General features: G+C 39.1%; 1 long non-coding RNA gene across 3 annotated transcripts; it reads left to right on the forward strand.

Annotated features, from left to right (window-relative positions):
* Positions 1-1363: 1363 nt before the first annotated feature.
* LOC131164436 (uncharacterized) lies at positions 1364-19455 on the forward strand. Of its 3 annotated transcripts, XR_009139264.1 has the most exons (4): positions 1364-1426; positions 1602-1698; positions 1794-1873; positions 17155-17460. It is a non-coding gene; the product is annotated as an uncharacterized LOC131164436 (long non-coding RNA). The 3 variants fall into 3 exon arrangements; XR_009139266.1 differs by lacking the exons at positions 1794-1873; positions 17155-17460 and adding an exon at positions 19241-19455; XR_009139265.1 differs by lacking the exon at positions 1794-1873 and having other exon boundaries at positions 17155-17265.
* The last annotated feature ends 870 nt before the right edge of the window (positions 19456-20325 follow it).

Below are 20325 nucleotides of genomic sequence, written 5' to 3' on the forward strand. Positions count from 1 at the left end.
ACCATTTGGTTTCTAGTGAAGAATGGTTAGGACATTTTGACTTTACAACACTAACAATGGTTGTAATTTAGGGCAGGTACATATCACACAACATGTGTGCATGTAGAATCCTAAATGACCACACTTGTCTTTTGGTGGGTTATCCATAGATGCTATCTCACTGTGAGGAAGTCACAAATACTGCAGATGATGTAAGGGTTGGATTCTGGGTGGAGTCGGTAGTTTCCGCATTGTATCATAGTAACTCATGACCTTTGTTTTGGTTCTGCTACCCCTTTCGCGGGATTATTAAGGGCAGGGCTCACGGATAATATAGGCTATGAGAAGAAGAAACATGCAGGTGATGGGTTTGGAGATAAAAATGAGGCCGGTGATGCAATTTTAGATTTTGACATATCTTATGATTTCGTTTTATTGAATAGTTTCTCTATAAAAAAGAAGAAAACTTAGTAACTTTCAAGAATAAGTATAATTAAAACCAAATAGAATTCTACGGAATCATCTATCTTGTAATGATTGTAAATCTATTTTAAGTGAAAGTTTGGTTGCATAAAACTATTTTAGTTATTATTATATTAAAAAAAAAAAAAAAAAAAAGTAACATAAATCAACACAAGAGGATTAGATGACAACAACGTTATTATGAAAGAGAAAGTAGATCAATTGAACGGCCTAGATGAATCCATGAGTCCTTAATAATCCCAGCGAAAGGGGGCAGCTTTTGTGGAGTCAATAGTTTCTGCACTGTATCATAGTAACTTATCACCATTGTATCTGAACCAATTGAATCACAGTAACATTAGATTCAAATACCAATATGATGGTAGAGGGTGGGTGCTGTTTCTTCCTCTGCATTACCCTAGTTTCCTTTCTGGCCAATACGTAATAAAATGCATATTCACCAAGAGAAAATCTCTCTCTTTCTCTGAAATTGGTGAAGGTTGTTCTACCCTTTTAAAATAATATTATATGTTGGCTATCCACTATGGTCTCAATTATGAATGCAATCAACTTGCATGAGCTCACAGCAATAGTTAATTTGTTTTAGTAATAAATATAGCAGGATATGATATGTACTTGCCGACAACATTGTTTAGAAAAAAAATTAATATACTGGGGGAAAATTATCCATGTTACATGTTCATTTTGACGCAAGCCCTGTGTAACTGTGTCTATGGTCAACCTCCCAGACCATAGAGTCCCCCACCCAACCCCTACCCAAAAACACATTATTCTTGATTTTTAAAATATCTTTTATAGCTTGGAACATGGATTTTTTATTTTAAACACTAAAAGAGTTCTGCAAACTTTGACAATTTTTAAAAACATTATAAGTGGGAAGGGATGCAGCCAGTGCAGACTCACCAACTCATTGAAATGAACAGAGGGCGAGGGTAAACATGAAACTGCAACATGCATATTAAATGTGAACCATCCTGCTTCCCACACTGAGCCAGCTGATAAAACATATATTTTGATCTAGTGTGAAATAAAATGAAATATTTATAATTAATAGTTATCGACATTAAAATATCTCTTCAATGCTAATCTTAATAAGTTCCTAATTGACTCATCTGATGTACTTGTTCCTTTGGCTCCAGAAGCAGAAGAGAAGTTTAGACAAGAGTCCCAAGAAGAGAAGAGATGGGCTTCAGATTTGCCTCTTGGTCTATCATCCACTTCAGTGTTTTTCCAACGGTAATCTCTAATGATTCCTCAAACAGTGCTGGTCTGTTATCAACTATTTCTGAACTCTTTTCTGATTTTGTGCCGCCATGAATGGACTTTTGTAGTGATAAAATTCACGATAGAACGATGATTACATATGTTTTTTTTGGGGAAATGAAGATGATCACATCTAGCTGATGACAAGGTTTCAATCTTTAACATAAACTTTTTCATGATTTTTATTTCAACTCTAAAGAATCTTTTTTGGATGAATACCTCTGCACACAATTTCCAGTTTAGACATACCCAATTAATTGACACACTTTGAGATCGAGAACGACTAATATGATTACCTTAATAAGCACTTTTTATTTTTTGCAACCATTGAAGGCAAAGCATTCTAAATAGCTTCACACACACAAAAAAGAAGGGGGAGATCAAACTTTGGAATTTAAGACTTACTAATCACAAATATGAAACATCGTACTGCTCGATAAACCTTGCATAACTACATGAGTCATCAACTTCATATTTTTGCCCTTTTCTCGAACAGTCTACTTTTATTTTTTCATAATGTTCATAAATTGATTATCATGCCTTGCTTCAGCTCCTTGAGAAGGTAGCTCTTCTCTAGGCTGCTAAGCATGGTTGTGATATATCATGTGAGTTCTGCTGGTGTCAAAGTTCCTGACAAACTGATCACCACTTCCTGCTGCCTTGGTTAGGCCTTTGAGTGCTTCTGGCATGGTTTGGTATCTCATTATGTTCTTCCAATAGTCTGTACGGTCATGCCTTCCATTGATAGTGTTCGTGAATTGATTGATACCACAAGAAGATCATGCAAGATTAGTAATACATGGAATAAGAACATAAACAATAAAAAATAATCGCTAAATAAGACAAGTGCAAACAATCATGTTTCTAAAGCCTAATGGCTAATGGGGATGTACATGGGAGAGGAAATGAGGATGTGGGTGTTTTTACTTACCAAGAAAAGAGAGAAGAGAATGAAGAAAGCTGTGATGCCCCGATTTCCGTACCAATTTTTTTTTATATCATCAATAAAAATTAAAGCATACACATCATATCGGCCACGTCAACACCCCTGATACCACTCACATGACCCGACCCGCATTGGGTACTGGGTAAACAGACATTTCATTTATATTAACCTAACAGAGGAAGTCATAAAATACAAACTATTCAGAATACAATATCTAGAGTATCATTATACATAAACATAATAACATATACATTTTGCTATCATACCCAAAACAACACAACCCTAGGGAAATTACACCTCCCTAGTCCAACACTCACCTTGTATATCAGGGTATCTGCTCCACACTATCTCGAAGTCCTATCACCTGGTCTGTCTCTGTTCCCTGAAAAATTTAGATAATTTGGGTGAGACACATTTCAATAAGACGGAATAAATTATTTATAGTGTTTGACAATATGAGTTCAGTTATATCAAAATACTCATTAAAATGATTTCCATCTGAGAAAATATACAATTTCATTTTCATACTCGTATATATATACATCACAAGCTTTTAAAAGCTTTTAATTTCGTTTCCAAAATCATTTGTACACAACTCATGTTTACCAGTGAAGTTCCTGAGAATAGAGAAGCTTACCCGCCCATACAAGTAGCTTCCCTCTGCCTTGATATCGTTTGCAACCTTACCCGATTACTCGGGTTTAGTCGCAGCTCAGGGCACTCACCTTACTCAGTAAGCCCTTAGGCAGAGAATTTTACTTCGCCTAATTTATTTATATTATTAACTCACACTATTTCTTCCCTCATTTTCTTTCATTGCATTTCCACTTTCATTTCATTTCCATTTTTCATTGCATTTCCATTTTCATCTAACTCATGAGTGTCCCTGATAACCAATATACTTGTATCTGTAACTCATGGCGACCCTGAGGATATTCACTACACCATGCTTTCTCCCATGGTCATGGTCAGGGTTGTGCGGCCCGAAGGCTGGATCTAACCGAAGTTGGCCGACTCGGTTAGATCAAAATATCATATCATATATCCCGTATCTGTAGTACGACTGGATGGCCTATAGCCTTGATCCGGACTCAGGTGGAACAACAACTTTACTATATAGCTCAGTCAACTGTCACGCCACACGCTCCACGAGTCTGTGTGGTTGCAGTAACACCACTAGCAACGGTACCGTGCTCAATATCACAACCCATCATTAGGGTTTCCATAACCATCCATCAGGGTTATCATTACCACATACCCGCAATCATTATGTGGTATTGACATTTCATCAATCATATTTCAATGATCCCATTGCAGCTTTCACACTCTGTAATGTTCACATTTCCCTAGTATTCACAATCAGTATTCTCATTTTAATCATCACATTTCAATTTCCATATTGCATTTCATATTTCCTATATTCACATTCCAGTATACACATTTCAGAATTCACGTTTTAATTTTCACGTTTCAATATTTTCATATCAATATACACAATTAATCTTATATCAGTATATCTCAATTCGTCTCAATAAAAATGTTCTCATCATTTTCTGTGCACATTTCATCTTCTTATAATAGTATACATCATGTTTCACGTATTTCAACATTTCTCAAAATACTCATATCAGTAATTCACACATTCTCATTTTCATAGAAATCATTTCTATTCACATATATATACCACATTTCATCATTTTCCACTAACATATCAATAATTCTCATTTCATTATTTTCTCAAAAATTACCCATCATTATATTTTACATTTTCCAGTATACGTCATATGCCACACAGTTTTCATCTATTCATAATATATTAATTTCACAGGGAAAAATATCATAGCTTAATTTTCCATATATTCATTCTGTCACACCCCGAACCCTGAAATGGGACCTAGGGGTGAATTAAGTAACCTAACCTGTCTCTGTATCAATATAAAACATACATGATACCACATACAAGAGGGTCCGACCCCGTGGGGTAATGGATGCCCTATATACATACATACACATGTGCATACTCATCAATATACGCAGCGAAATACGGTCTTTCTTTACATCAAACTGCACCATACCAGAGTCTATACCATACAGGGTTCAACATACCCACAAGATACTATACATACCACGGATGTCTACAAAATCTATCACGGCCACCCGATTACAAAACTCGTACCTATCAGGTACTAGTGGTAGCTAAGTATACCCCCCGCTTCCGGATGCTAGGATGCTAACTTCGACTACCCGAAGGACCTGAAAAACATTTGTATATATTCGGGGAGAGACACCTCTCAATAAGGGAGAAAACAGGTTATATCAGTGTGTGGCGTACCAGTGTCATTTTCATACTTCATAACACATACATACGATACAGTTTGAAACAATACATACAGTTTCAAAACAAGTTCCATACATTTCCATACAATTCCATACAGTTCCAGTATTTTCACAAAACCCATTCCAGTTCATCCATATGATACTCAAATACATACATACATACATATGGTCAGTGTCGTCACACTATTCGCAACTACACCAGGTCACCTTATCTCACAGCGATTACATTGCCACATACGCAACTACGCTGTGACGATCAAGGCCCAATGGTGATTACACATCTACATACGCAACTACACAAGGTCACCCAGTCTCACAGCGGTTACGTTTCTACACATGTAACTACGAAGATCTCCGGCTCAGGCCTAATAGTGATTACATTGCTACATACGCAACTACACAAGGTCACTTGATCTAACCCCAATTACATTACCATGTGACAACTACGTGGCGTCGACCTAGGCCCATTGTGGTCTGTTGTTACATTTGGTGACCAACCGAATCATACTGGTGATATTTCGCACCCTAGATATAGAGCTAGCCACTCTTGGTGATATTTCGCACCTTGGATATAGAGCCAGCCACTCTCGGCGTACGGTAATTAGCCGCCCTTAGTCGATTTCACAAAACCTGGAATTACTTTGGAACTCACGTCCCTATACATTTCAGCGTACGGTAATAAGCCACCACATAGCTGTTTTTCACAAATATCTGGAACAACATACATACATACACACGTACCACACTTATTTGGTTTACGGCAAATCATATCGTTTACAATTTCAAGTATACAGTTTATGCAAATATGGATTATGGTCACCTCAATAATATAGTTTAAACAACATAAACGATTTTCCAATCAAATAAGAGATGATACTCGAAATCCTCAATTTTCCCAAAAACTGTAACCCGAAAATCCTGTGTTTTTACCCGACAGATTTCCCCAAATAAGTAGTCAATACATACGATCGTAGCCTACCGGCCTACTGATCCTGATTTCAAAAATGAACTGATATAAACAGAATCCCCTTACCTCAACCCGAAACCAAACCACGAACTCTACGGTCCTCAAAACTACGAACCGAGACTTCGAAATCTACACATCACAATACTAAACATGCTTATGATCCATACTACTATACACATACCGAATTAGAAATGAAAATCGAGCCTTACCTCGATTTTGGCCCAAAACCCGAAAACGCTCGAACCGAGATTCCGATCCACAGAAGTTGTAGAGAATCCTTCCACGATCCTCGTGGTAACCTTATATTTCCGATTCTATTAACGACCGGCGAGGAAATCTAGAGAGAGAGAGAGAGAGTAGAGAGAGAGAGAGAGAGAGAAGCTTAGTGAAGAAGAAAACAAATATCCCCTTTTTAAGCCTTTGACCCGCCCAGTTTTCGTCGACGAAAAGTACCTTTGTCGACGAAAAGTCAAGGATTTCGTCGCAGATGTCGGCAGCCTCGTCGATGAAGTATGATATTTAAACTTTTCCAGACCTCTCGGCTTCTCTTTGTCTACGAACCTTTGAATTTCGTCGACGAAAAGTCTACTGCCTTTGTCGATGAAATCTAGCTTCGTCGACGAAATCTGCAGAACTCCTTTTTATATTTTCCGGGTTCTTACAATCTCCCCTCCTTACAAAATTTCGTCCTCGAAATTTTCCATCTCTCATTACAATACACATTCATACTACTACATACATACTCACTCTAAAGCGAAACCAAACTGTCATGATTGACACATACGTACTCTAGAGGATAGCAAGCTGTCACAATACATACATACTGATACCAAGCGGTCACCATCCATACATACATTCTCTAAAGGACACGGCGGCCATTTATACGCAGCCCCATTACAATACATACATACACACCCTAGAGAATACAGTGGCCATGATACCCAGCTGTCACAATACATACATACTCTACGAATACGGCGGCCATTTATATGCAGCCCCATTACAATACATACATTCCCTCACTTATGGCGGAGGAAAATATCGTGGTTACATACATACAAAGTCTCGGGAGTTTATAATACAACAAGACCCACCAAAAGACTAACCACTAATATCATACGATAACAGGGTATTACATACATACATACTCATACTATCCTGCTATCAAAATACTACTCAAACAACTGTGGATACTTCCGGCGTATTTCCGTTTCTAGTTTCCAAGAAGCCTCCTCTACCTCGTGGTTTCGCCACAATACCTTCACTAACAGTATCTCTTTGGTACGGAGCTTCTGAACTTTACGGTCCAGAACCTGAATAGGTATCTCCTCATACGCTAAAGTATCCCCGACTTCCAACTCATCGTAACTAATAACATGTGAAGGATCCAACACGTACCTCCTCAACATGGAGACGTGAAACACATTATGGACCCTCGAAAGTGTTGGAGGTAATGCAACTCTGTAGGCTACCGGACCCACTCGCTCAAGCACCTCGAATGGTCCGATATACCTCGGGCTCAACTTGCCCTTCCTGCCGAATCTCATTACTCCCTTCATCGGAGCGATATGCAGAAATACCTTACCTCCCACTTCAAACTCTAACTCACGGCGGTGAACATCCACGTAACTCTTCTACCGACTCTGAGCTGATTTAATCCTCTCTCGGATCAAACCCACCTTCTGAGATGCCTGCTGCACAAGTTCAGGTCCTTCTGCGTGAAAAAGTACCTGAGGCTTTTGTGGTCCGTGAAGATCTCTCACTGCACCCTGTACAGATTGTGTCGCCAGATCTTCAGTGCATATACCACAGTAGCCAATTCCAGATCATGCGTAGGGTAATTCTTCTCATACTTTTTCAATTGTCGAGAAGCATACGCCACTACCTTACCCTGCTGCATAAGCACACATCCCCAACCCTTCAGAGACGCGTCACTATAAATCACATACCCACCATCCCTCGAGGGAATAGTCAATACTAGAACAGTAACCAGCCGGTGCTTCAACTCCTGAAAGCACTGCTCGCAATTACTAGTCCACTCAAACTGAACTCCCTTCCTGGTTAGTCGTGTCAGAGGTCCAGGCAGTTTAGAGAAACCCTCTACGAACCGACGATAATAACCTGCCAGTCCTAGAAAACTCTGAACCTCTTGCACACTCTTCGGTCTAACCCAGTCAACCACAGCTTCGATCTTGCTAGGATTAACAGAGATACAGCCCTCAGACACCACATGGCCTAAGAACGCGACCTGATTCAACCAGAAGTCACATTTGGTCAGCTTAGCGTACAACTTCTTTTCTCGCAACCTCTGTAGCACTAACCTCAAATGACCCACATGCTCTTCCGTACTCCTCGAGTATACCCAAATGTCATCAATAAACACCACCACGGACCGATCCAAGTACTCATGAAAAACCCTGTTCATTAGATCCATGAACACTGCTGGCGCATTCGTCAACCCAAAAGGCATGACTAGAAACTCGTAGTGGCCATATCTGGTTTGGAAAGCCATTTTCTCCACATCCTCTGCTCTAACCTTCACCTGATGATACCCTAACCGTAGGTCGATCTTCGAAAAGACCCGTGTTCCCTACAGCTGGTCAAATAGATCATCTATACGAGGCAAAGGGTAACGGTTCTTCACTGTCACTTTGTTAATCTCAGAGTAATCAATGCACATCCGCATCGACCCGTCCTTCTTCTTCACAAATAATACTGGAGCTCCCTAGGGCGAAACACTAGGTCGAATGAATCCCCTATCCAGTAATTCCTACAACTGCTCCTTTAATTCTTGAAGTTCTGCTGGAGTCATCTGGTACAGAGCTTTAGAGATCGGTGCCCTTCTAGGCAGCAACTCTATCCCAAACTCCACCTCACGGTCCGGAGGTAAACCGGGTAACTCATTTAGGAAACACATCCGGAAACTCGCTGACTACCCGAATGTCCTCGAGTCTCAACTCATTCCGCGGCAGTTCCTGCACACAAGCTAAGTACCCCCAACATCCGTCCAAGAGTAATCTCCTCGCCTGTAATGCCGATAAGATCTGTGGCGTTGGACGCACACACGATCCCACAAACTCATACTCCTGTTTCCCAGGAGGTCTGAATACTACTACCTTCTTCCGACAGTCAATCACCGCATAACTAGAAAATAACCAATCCATTCCCAGTATGATGTCAAAACCCGACATGTCATACACCACAAGATTTGACGGTAACAGTCTCTCTTGGATTACAACTGGGCAGTTTCCTATCATCCTACTACAAAACGTTACACTCCCAGTCGGCGTATACACAGACAACAACTCACTCATCACACAAGTTTCTGCCACAACTTCACAAAACTAGCAGATATGAACGAATGGGTTGCCTCCGAATCAAATAAAACAACAGCTCTATTCGAAAGCAATAACATGGTACTTGTCACCACGTTCCCAGTGTGTTCCGCATCTGCTGGAGAAAGTGAAAATACTCTCGCCGGAGCCGTTGCTGGAGTTATGGTAGCCTGATAATTTCCCCGAGGCACCTGATTACTCCCACAACTCTGGCTCTGTGCAGGCATAATCCTCCTATGTTCCTGACAGCTCTTCACCATGTGACCCGCCTGGCCACAGTTGTAGCAGACACCCCTGAATGGCTGACACTCACCATCGTGCCATTTATAGCACTTCACGCACGGTGCGGAGGATCTCCCTAAGAACTTAGTTGCTCGGTGTTCTGCCGATACCCGGAACTATAGCCCTTCTTCTTCTTCCACGGTCCCTGCCGAGAACCACTCTGAGAACCAAAAAATACTGGCCTCTTCCCCTGTACCTGTACGACCTCATCTCCTCGAAGGTCGGTCTCAACTATGGTGGCTTTATCCACCAGAACAAAAAACTCATGGATCTGCAACATCCCCACAAGACGGCCAATGTCTTTCCTCAGACCCTTCTCAAACCTCTGAGCCTTCTCGTGCTCATTAGGAACTAAGTATGGTGCAAATCGAGATAACTCGATGTATCTGGAAGCATATCTCTGCACCGACAAAGTCCCCTATGTCAGGCTTGAAAACTCATCAGCCTTCGCATCTCGAGTGGAGACCGGAAAGTATCTCTCGAAGAATACCTCCTTAAGGCGGCCCCACATCATATTAGATGAACTAGCTCTCTGCCTCTCAAGCAGAATCACCGCTGTGCACCATCGCCTTGCCTCCCCAGCCAGCTGGAAGGTACCGTACAAGACCTTCTGCTTCTCAGTGCAGTGGAGGACTCCCAAAATCCTCTCGATCTTCTCAATCTAGTCTTCCGCCACAATCGGATCTGGTCGTCCCGTAAATTTCGGAGGGTGCATGCGTGTGAACCTCTCGATGGTACACCCCGCATCAGTAGGAGAGCTTTTGCGTCTCCTGACACTCCGCCCAATTACCCGAATCTTCTGTCTCGCTATACTACGAGACATAGAAGTAGACTCATCACTTGTCGTCTTCTCGGAGCCACTTTCCAAGTTATTATCCTTGGGCTCCATACTGAAAACAGAATAGGAATCAGTTAGAATCCCTACAACACATATAGTTAACACAATGATCTACACCACGAGAGTAGAGAGAGTTTAGAGAGAGAGAGAGAGAGAGAAGCTTTGTGAAGAAGAAAACAAATATCCCCTTTTTAAGCCTTTGACCTGCCCGGTTTTCGTCGAGGAAAAGTACCTTCGTCGGAGAAAAGTCAAGGATTTCGTTGCGGATGTTGGCAGCCTCATTGACGAAGTCTGATATTTAAACTTTTCCAGACCTCTCGGCTTCTCTTCGTCGACGAACCTTTGAATTTCGTCGACGAAAAGTCTACTGCCTTCGTCGACGAAATCTGCAGAACTCCTTTTTATATTTTCCGGGTTCTTACACATTCAATCAATAATATCAAAATACTGCTATAATTTATTCCCCTTACCTGGCTTACTGAGAGTCTTGTTAAAACCCAGATCCTACGCCCCCGGCACCCGAAACTCAAATCCTGCAATTCACGTTTTCCCTAGATTAATTAACTAATTTCCCAAAATAATACCCATATAACTTTTCCTAGGCTCCATATACTCCAAATTAACATTTAAACTAATATTTAACTCCCTTACTTGGTTTCTTGAACTATGCTTGCAGGGTCCCAAAATTACACCCGCGGCGCTTACCCGAACCTTGAATTCAATAACCCTAATTCAACATCAGAATGCCCAATATTCTAACATTTTCAAATCTACATTAATTAAATAATAATTAGCCCCTTAATAACCCACTTATCCTAATTTTGGGGTTATGCCTACGACGATCCCACGAGAAATCCGCTCCGCTAGACTTGTAGAGAATCATCCCTAAATTCTCGTGGTGGTGTTCGATCGTCAATTAGGCTTAAGATTTACGCAAAATTGAGGTAAGAGTGAGAATTTAGCTTACCCCATGAGATATGCTTACATCGCTCCTATGAAAAATTCGCTTCGGTAGAAATGACGGTTGCAGAAAATGGAGTCTAGCGGTATTTCTTGATTTTCTATTTGGGCGAATATCAGTCGAGAAATTGAGAAGAGTGGGAGAGAGAGACGGAGGAGACGAGATAGAACGTGAGAGACCAGAGGGGGAGGGGTGCTGGATTCCTATAGGAGCTTCCTGAAGTTAAGCTTCAGGAAGCTTTGCTTTATATATATATTAACTTTATAATATAATATTATATTATATTACTTTCGGTACCCTTATTTTCTTGGGTCCATGGGGTTTAGTACTAGATTCTTCTTTGACTTTTCAGATTTTCTTAATTTTAGCATTTTATTTTTAGAAGGACAGTCAAATTTTATGTGACCCAACTTCTTACATTTAAAATATGTATTATTTTTATAAAAGTCTTTAATTGGAACATAAGATTTTGACTCTTTTACGAAATATCCCATATAAAGATGTCTCTGTTTTAGGTTATCCTTTCCATTATAACCAAGGCCTTTATTTTCTAGGGAGTTTCTTTGAATTCCAAGGAGTTTTTCAAAATTAGTTTGTCCTTCTATAAATTTACATATTGTAACGACCTGCCTAATTATCTGATTTTTTTTTCCTGTAACAAATAGCATATTCTGATACCACAATATTAACCTAAGCAGCAAGAAGCAGGAATCATACAAATATATATCCATAAACCAATATACACAATACTAGAACCAATACCAGAGTGCTGAAATGTTTTCCAAAATATACAAAGATAATTGTATCCCCTAAAAATGCGCTCAACTAGCTAAGGCTACACAAAATCATTCCCAAAAATGATACTCACTCTCTGATGGGGCACTACAGTCGCCCTCTATTCACGAGCCTGATCTGCTCACCTACCCGGATCACCTGAAAAATATTTTAACACTGGGATGAGCCAACGCTCAGTAAGAGAAAATATGCTATTACTAGTGTGTGGCAAATGAGCTACTCTCTATATATATATATATATCATGAAATCTGTTTCATATAAACATGAATAACTGAGTGCAAAAGTACAACTCAAATAATAAAGTACACCACCCCTTTTTCCATATTGCTTAACATATCAGTATTATGGTTATAATTCAAAATACTTCTAGTGTACATAAGTAGGATCCCTATTTCTGTAAATCAATACGTAAGTAATAATAACTGAAACTGTTCCCTGTGGTTATCTATGTCACGACATGCCCCTCATGACGAGGTTGTGCGGCCCGTAGGTTGTATTTACCCTGGTTGGCCAACCAGGAATAAATCACTGAACTCCGTCAGTCGACCTGCCCACCTCAACCCATATCTAGATGGGGAGCCTAACCTCTTCAAGGGCCTAGGTGGTTGACCGTATTACGTATTATCTGAATAGGTGGTTGCACTCATAAAGTAACATAGTATCTGTAGCAACGGTATTGTGCTTTATAGCTGCAAGTCCAATAGGGTCTGATAACGTATAATATATTTCTATATACATGTCTATCTGATTTACCATGATTCTGAAGTACTGAATTAACCATGATGCTACATAATGTACTAAAATCTGAATAATCATAACATAGAACTGCATATTCGTAATACTGGAATTCGTATAATCATGGTACTGAGATTCATAAAAATCATGGTACTGAAATATCGTAAAATCATGGTACTGAAATCCATAAAATCATGATACTGAAGTTCGTATAACCATAATACTGAAATTCATAAAATTATGGAACTAAATTCGTAAAACGTATCCCCATACCATATACATAAATCACAAGCCACATCATACTAACATACAGAATTTTCGTAAATAAATAAACTGTATAATATTTAGAAATTTCCTAGCATAGCATATTTCCCTTACCTTATCTCTAAAAAGCCCCTACTGTACTCTAGCCTGATACCCGTAGGGCCTCCTTCAAAACACCCTGAAACCTACATTTTCCAGAACTAAACATCAATATTTTTCTGCCTGTATCATTTCCTATAACTACCACAAGGCCAAAAGAAGACTAAAAGGCCTTACCCTAAATTTGGGATGATTTTCAACTCCGATTTCCCGACGATCCGCTCCAATAGATGCGTAAAGAACTCCGTCAGGAGCGTCGTGGTAGCTTTGGATCATCGATCCGGTGATTGGTGGGGCCGAAAATGAAGAGAGAAGGGAGAGAGAGTCGTAGGAGAGAGAGAGCGGCGAGAGAAATGACGAAAATCCCGGGTTTCCACTATTTATAGGATCGAGTTCGTTGACGAGACATGTTACTTCGTCGACGAATCCTTCAGTAAATTCATTGACAAACCCCCGTGTTCGTCGACGAAATTCAGAGAAACCCGAACCGTCTCTTGGTATTTTCTCATCGACGAAACCCTGTGTTCGTCGACGAAATTCTGAAGACCTTCGTCGATAAAGTCTACGGCCTGCTTCTATTTCTATATCTATTTTCTCTCCCCCTTATCATAAAAATGCTATTATTCTTCGGGTCACTACACATATGATTTAGATTTATCTTTTAAATCCCTTTCTAACTCTTCAATTTTCAAATCCTTGTCTTTCATGAGAGATGCATGAGATTTATTTTGACTTTCTACTAACTTTGAAAATTCTTTTAATTTTAATTTCAACCTAGAATTTTTCTTATTCCTTTTCTCAAGAATTTTAAGGGTATACAAATATTCTTGATGCAGTTCATCATAAGAAAGCATGCTATTTTCATTTTCTAAATCACTAGAATAATAAGATGAAGAAGAATAAAAAGATTGTATCTCGTGGTCTTCATGAGCCATTAGAAATAGATTTGCAATCTCGTCGTCACTGAATTTAGATTCTGAACTACTGGTACTGTAAGTATTCCAACCAACCTTTAGTGCCTTCTTCTTCTTCTTCTTAGACACTTTCTTCAGCTGGGGACAATCTTGCTTGATATGTCTAACTTCTCTATAGTTATAGCAAATGGGAAGATCATCCTTTTGCTTCCTTCTGCTTGACTCCCTCTTTTCTGTTTTTGAGCCCTTGAATTTCCTGGTGTATTTCTTGTTCTTTCTCATGAACTCTCCAAATTTTTAGTGATAAATGCCATGTTATGATCCGATTCTGAATCACTTCCCTCACTGGAGCTGTTTGATGATGCCTTAAGCGCTGTAACTTTCTTAGTTTTGTTTTGCTCATTCTTCCTTTCATTTTTAGCTAGTTCATAAGTAATAAGTGTATCGATCAATTCATCAACCGACATCTCCTTTAGATTCCTTCCTTTTGCTATTGCAGTGGCCTTATGTAACGACCTGCTTAATTTCCATAATTTTTTTTATATCCATTATAACAAACCTAGTAGATCATAATCAACCTGAACCCGTGGGTATCAGGGATACATCAGAATACAGTACGGAAGCCTAAGCAGCAGGAAACATAAAATCATATAATATCATAAATCCAACATCACTCATCACAATACCAGAGTTACTATATCCATTGTATTTATATATGCACAATACACAACCCAAAAGAGACCTAGGGTCACTTTTCAAAGAATCCATTTGACCCTATCAAAGTACTTACCCTTTAGAGAGGGCAGATCAACTGTATCTATCTCAGCGGAGCTTTATCCGCTCTCCTATCAGGGGCTCCTGAAATGATCATGCAATTTTGGGGCGAGATACTTCTTAATAAGGGAAATAAACTAATACTAGTGCGTGACAACATGAGTTTATCAGTGTTATACATAAAAGCATATATAAGCATATCAAGTAAATATGTTTGTATCATTTTTGGTAAAAACATGTATAATTATAATACGATAGAACATACTGGATTTTCATAGTATAATTCATCTCATATAATAATTATACGAAAATAATCCTAATAGTTTAGTTGACTGTTGTCATTGTTACCCCCACATGATTGGGTTGTGTGGCCCCGAAGGCGGGACTTGACAATGGTTGGCCGACCACTGCCAAGTCAAAAGTACAGTCTGTAAGTTCGATGGGTCTGCCAGACCTGGTCTGTACACCAGAGGCATCCACACTTCTTAAAACCACATCGACTATCCATCCTCATGCTACTCCATACAACAACATTAATACAATATCATGATGATCATGAACACATAGCAACGATACCGTACAAGTGCTAGCCTAAACCAAGCCAACCAGGTTCTGATAACATATAACATATAATGAAACTGTGATACATAGATATTTCATACCATTAATTATCAAATCAATATCATCATATCATTTTGCACATATATATACATCATGAAAATCATCGGCCCGTACATCGGCATTTCATATTTTATCAATTATGGCCCGTACATCGTATCATATATCAATAGCTCGGCCCGTACGTTGGAAAAACATATCCATAGCTCGGCCCGTACGCTGGAAAAACATATAAAACTCTTGGCTCGTACGCTGGTTTTCCATTATAAAAATCCATAATATTATCATGTCCCTAGAAAATGATAATTCATCATAAAATCTACTCATGCCACACAAAATGGGTATTATATATATATATATATATATATATATATATATATATATATATATATATATCCAAAACATATCATCATTTTCAGCAGTATTTCCCAACATAATACTCATATATATATATGTATTTATATACATATATTTTCATGAAATCAAATGCTATACAATTTTACTTATAATTTTCATAAAACAGCTAGCTTAGTTTATTCCCTTACCTGATTCCTGAAAAGCCCCAAAAATAGTCAATCCAACTCCAGTAGGGTTCCCTGTTCAACACGCTGAAAACAACATTTCCCATAATTAAACTTCAGTATTTCTACGCGTACTATGTTTTCTACAACTACAGGGAAAGCCAAATATCGAGTAAAAGCCTTACCCTGAATTTGGGATGAATCTCAAACTCGTCCCATCGACGATCCACTCTAGCAGATATGCAGAGAACTTCCCCAGGAGTGTCGTGGTGGCTTCGGATCATCGAACTGGCAAAAGATTGGCCTGAAATCCTAGAGAGAAGTAGGGAAAACTAAAGGGAGAGAGAGAGAGAAAATTCCTGCGGCCAAAAAATGAAATGACTATTTACCCAGTACCTAATGCGGGTCGGGTCATATGTGTAATGACTTGCTAAATTTTTTTTTTTTAATATTCATTTAAGCTGAGATTTACACTACTATAATATTTTCCAATAAAAATCTAACTACCAACCTAAGCAGCGAGAAGCTGAGTTCATATAATCATAATCACAAATACACAATACTAGAGTGCTAAAATGCTCTCAAAATATACATATACAACTGAACTAGGACTATACAAAAGTACTCCCTTCCCAAAAAAGACTCACCCTACTAATAGGCCTGCATTGTAACCCCCTCTATCTGCGAGTCTGATCTATTTACCTAGCTGGATCACCTAAAAAGTGTCCATTATTGGGATAAGACAACGCTCAGTAAGATAAAATATGCTATTGCTAGTGTGTAGAAAATGAGCTACATGCGTGTAAAATATGATTTAGAAAAATACCATAAATAACAAAACTGAATAAAACCTGGTTACCTGCTATAATATAAATCATACCTATGCTTAACATAAACTGATTTTTCGGAGTATTTTGTTCATAATACTGCTAATATCTATAGGTAAGACTAATTCCTGTAAAGCTGATCATATGTTTATATAATAACTGAGAAAATTCCCTGGATAGATAATTGAAAGTCATGATTTAACCCCTCTTGACAGGGTTTTGCGGCCCGAAGGCAGGACCTAACTGACTGGCCGATCGGGATAAGTCAACTGAACTCCGACAGTCAGATCAGCCCCCTCAACCCATATCTGATGGGGAGCCTGTCCACAACATAGGCACGATTGACTTTTGAATACCACATACTAACTGAGTAGTGGTTGCACTCTGAACTGTATATAACTACAGTATCGTGCTCTGCTGGCTGAATAGGGTCCATTAGGGTCTGATACTATATATAAATAACTTGTATTTCTAAAATACTGTGTAAGAACCTGAACCGTGATGTATGGACTTATTATGTAAAGAAGGGAAAAAAATGGAATTTCACAGATTTCGTCGATGAGGCCATAATTCGTCGACGAAGGCTGAAGGCTTCTTGTCGACGAAATTCAGAAGCTCGTCGATGAGTGAATGCCGAGAGGTCCAGGAAAATTTGGAATATCTGGCTCGTCGATGAGGCTGCCGATTCGTCGATGAGGCTAGTGAAGAATTCGTCGACAAGGACCTCAATTCGTCAACGAATCCCCTCGGGTCAAAGGCCTATAAAAGATATATTTGGGTTGCTTTGGGATTAAGTTTTCCCCAAACTCTCTCTCTTTAGAATTTGAAACTCTCTCTCTCTCTCTCTCTCCTCGATTGCCTCACCGTTTGTCGCCTGAATCAAAAATCCAAAGTTACTGTGAGGATCAGTGAAGGATTCTCTACGTTTCTAGCGGATCGGAATCTCGTTTTGGAGGTTTTCGGGTTTCGGGCAAAAATCGAGGTAAGGCTCGGTTTTCATTTCTGATTCAATATATGTGTAGTAGTACAAATTGTAAGCATGTACTGTATTGTGATTTGTAGGTTTTGGAGTCTTGGTTCGTAGTTTTGAGGACCATAGAGTTCGTAGTTAGATTTCGGGTTAAGGTAAGGGGATTCTATTTATATCAGTTTATTTTTGAAATCAGGATCGGTAAGCTTGTAGGCTACGATCGTATGTATGTTTTGACTACTTACTTGGGGAAATTTATTGAGTAAAAATACGAGATTTTTGGGTTATAGTTTTCGGGAAAAAATTAGGAATTTCGGGTATCATCTCTACGTTGTTTTGGAAATTGTTGGATATGTTAAAATTGTACTATTCAGGTGACCATAATCCATATTTGCATAAACTGTATACTTGAAATTGTAATTGATATGATTTTCTGTAAACCAAATAAGTGTGGTATGTATGGGTGTATGTATTTGTTCCAAGTATTTGTAAAACAGCTATGTGGCTACTAATTACCGTACGCTGAAATGTATAGGAACGTGAGTTCCAAAATGATTCTAGGGATTTGTAAAATAGCCATGTATTGGTTAACTACCGTGGGTGAGAGTGGCCGGCTCTATATCCGGGGTGAGAAATATCACCAGTATGTTCCGACTGGTCACCGAAGGGTGTGTTCTACACTGTATGTAGCAATGTAATCACTATGGGCCTAAGTTGTTGCAGCGTAGTTGTGCATGTGGCAATGTAATTGTGGTGAGACTGGGTGACCTTGTGTAGTTGCGTATGTGGCAATGTAATCACTGTGGGCCTGAGTCCTCGCTTCGTAGTTGTGTGTGTAGCAATGTAATCGCTGTGAGACTAGGTGACCTTGTGTAGTTGCGTATGTAGCAATGTAATTACTATTGGGCCTGAGTCGTCGCATTGTAGTTGCGTATGTAGCAATGTAATTGATGTGAGACTAGGTGAGCTTGTGTAGTTGCGTATGGAGCAATGTAATCACTGTGGGCCTTGGTCGTCGTAGCGTAGTTGCGTGTGTAGCAAAATAATCGCTGTGAGATGAGGTGACCTTGTGTAGTTGCGAACTAGTGTGACGACACTGACCGTATGTTTTGGATATCATATGTACTGGAATGGTTTTTTTGAAAATATTGGAACTGTATGGAATTGTATGTATATGTATGAAACTGTATGGAAATGTTTCGAACTGTATCGTATCTTTTATAGTGTTATGAAGTATGTAAAATAACACTGGTATGCCACACACTGATACAAGTTGCTTTCTTCCTTACTGAGAGGTGTCTCACCCCGAATGTACGTACAATGTTTTTTAGGTCCTTCAGGTAGTCGTAATTAGCATCGTAGCATCTGGGAGCAGGGGTGTCATTAGCTACTGCTAGTACCTACTAGGTACGGGTTTTTGGTACCCAGGTTGTCGGGATGGTTTTGTTGACACCTGGGGTATGTTTTGTATTATGGGAATGTATATCCTAACTTGTATAGACTCTGGTATGATACTAGTTATGTATAAAAGACTGTATTCCGCTGCGTACTTTGGATGAGTATGGGTGGTTGTATGTATGTATGTGGGCATCCGTTCATCCCACGGGGTCGAACCCTCTTTTACATCGTATCATGTATGTTTTAAACTGATACAGAGACAGGTTAGGTTACTTTATTCACACCTGGGACCCACTTGCGGGTTCGGGGCGTGACATACTGCTTTTACCATGATTTTGTAACAACTGAAATAACCATAACATTATATAAACTGGCCTGAATAAACTGTAATAACTGAATATATGAGATATCTGCATAACTGAATACCTGAAATATTTGATTAACTGTAGTGGCTGAATGTTATGGTTCTAAGGTATGTATAACATAGTATTATGAAAATACTGTAAAATACAAGTTTCTGTACGTATACTATAAATCATGGTATTCTGAAAATTATATAAACCCTGTACTGATCTAATATTAAACTTATGCCACACAACTTAAATATTAATATTATCAAACTCTGAAAACTGTATATATGGTCTGAATAATAATTTGCTAAAAACATATGATTTGTACTGAATCATAAAATTGCCTAACATAGCATGTTTCCCTTACCTGATTCCTGCTAAAATCCCCTACTGACACGGGTCCTACTCTCGCAGGGTTCTCCACTCAACACCCTGAAAATAATATATCCCAGAATAAAATATCATTATTTTCGAGTCTATTACATTTCTTATAACTACTGGAAAGCCTAATTTTGAATAAAAGACCTTACCCTAAATTTGGGATGAAATTTAACTCAGTCCCACCAATGATCCGCTCTAGCAGACTTGGAGAGAACTTTACTAGGAGCGCCGTGGTGGCCTTAGATCGTCAATCTGGCGACTAACGGGGCCAAAATCGAAGAGAGAGG

Source organism: Malania oleifera, chromosome 9 (genome assembly GCF_029873635.1).
Source record: "Malania oleifera isolate guangnan ecotype guangnan chromosome 9, ASM2987363v1, whole genome shotgun sequence".
Classification (NCBI taxonomy): Eukaryota; Viridiplantae; Streptophyta; class Magnoliopsida; order Santalales; family Ximeniaceae; genus Malania; species Malania oleifera.